General features: G+C 34.3%; 1 long non-coding RNA gene across 2 annotated transcripts; it reads right to left on the bottom strand.

Annotated features, from left to right (window-relative positions):
- Positions 1-696, bottom strand: LOC109587840 (uncharacterized). 2 transcript variants are annotated; one of them, XR_002187826.1, is made up of 4 exons: positions 660-696; positions 312-574; positions 145-266; positions 1-27 (listed from the first exon to the last, which is right to left on the bottom strand). It is a non-coding gene; the product is annotated as an uncharacterized LOC109587840 (long non-coding RNA). The 2 variants fall into 2 exon arrangements; XR_002187827.1 differs by lacking the exon at positions 145-266 and having other exon boundaries at positions 403-574.
- Positions 697-979: the final 283 nt, after the last annotated feature.

The following is a 979-nucleotide window of genomic DNA, read 5'->3' as shown; positions in this document are numbered from 1 at the left end:
TCTTTATCAAGAACACCAATCATATACCTACATGTAAGTATTAATTACTAAATTATATCATTTTGCAACTCATATAGAGTCTTAAATAAAAGATTAATAAAGTTAATTAAAAACTAATAATATCTAAGCCCAGCTACTACTTACGGACATAAACACTAAAGGTCTTTTCACACTGACACAGTTTTTGAAGCTCTTTGATGCACTTTATCAATACAATCCACCTCTGGAGGTGAAATGAGAGTGATGTGCATTAATTGGAAACCACCCTACATGTAGTGTGAATACAATTAATACAAATCAGTGTGCATTACTTTTGCTAGTGTGAAAAGGTCTTTAATTAAATAGTCTCGTCCTATCATTTGCTGAAAGGGGTGTGGCAAGATTATAAATGATCTCATGCACTTTCTAAAAGGGAAGGTGTTCATGGTTCCCTCAATCTCGTAATTGGTACCAATGTATGTCATGTGGTCTGTCTTTGTAACCAGTGTCCTCCTCTTCATACCTTTCTCTTGGTAAAGGGAATGCTTTGCTTTGACATCTGAACAGGAATCAAGTCGACCATTAGAGAATGATACTATAGAGAGAGAGAAGAAAGAAGAATAAACAATAGGTAGCTAAATACATACACTGTCAATAAAAAATACAAATACAAGGCTTACATAAAGAAATGGGCTCTTTCCTATCTGCCTCTTTAATAGTTACATGTACCTCCATTAGTATACACACGTGATCACACATGACGTGTGAGAAGGCGTGGCTATAGGGCTGAGCTAGCTAGCTAGCTTGAAACTAGCCACTTCCTTTACTTTCTTTTTAGGCACAAATCAAGTTTGAGTCGAGGTTTATATAAGTTTTTTTTTATTTTTCTGGTAATGGCCGGGATGCAATCTGAGGTAACTATTTTAATAATAATTTTTTTTAAACCATAACTTTTAGCCATTATGCTATGCATGAGCCAATTTTTGATAGATTATTTGAA

Source organism: Amphimedon queenslandica, unplaced genomic scaffold (assembly GCF_000090795.2).
Source record: "Amphimedon queenslandica unplaced genomic scaffold, v1.1 AMPQUscaffold_12430, whole genome shotgun sequence".
Lineage (NCBI taxonomy): Eukaryota > Metazoa > Porifera > Demospongiae > Haplosclerida > Niphatidae > Amphimedon > Amphimedon queenslandica.
This window is presented reverse-complemented; position numbering and strand designations above follow the sequence as displayed.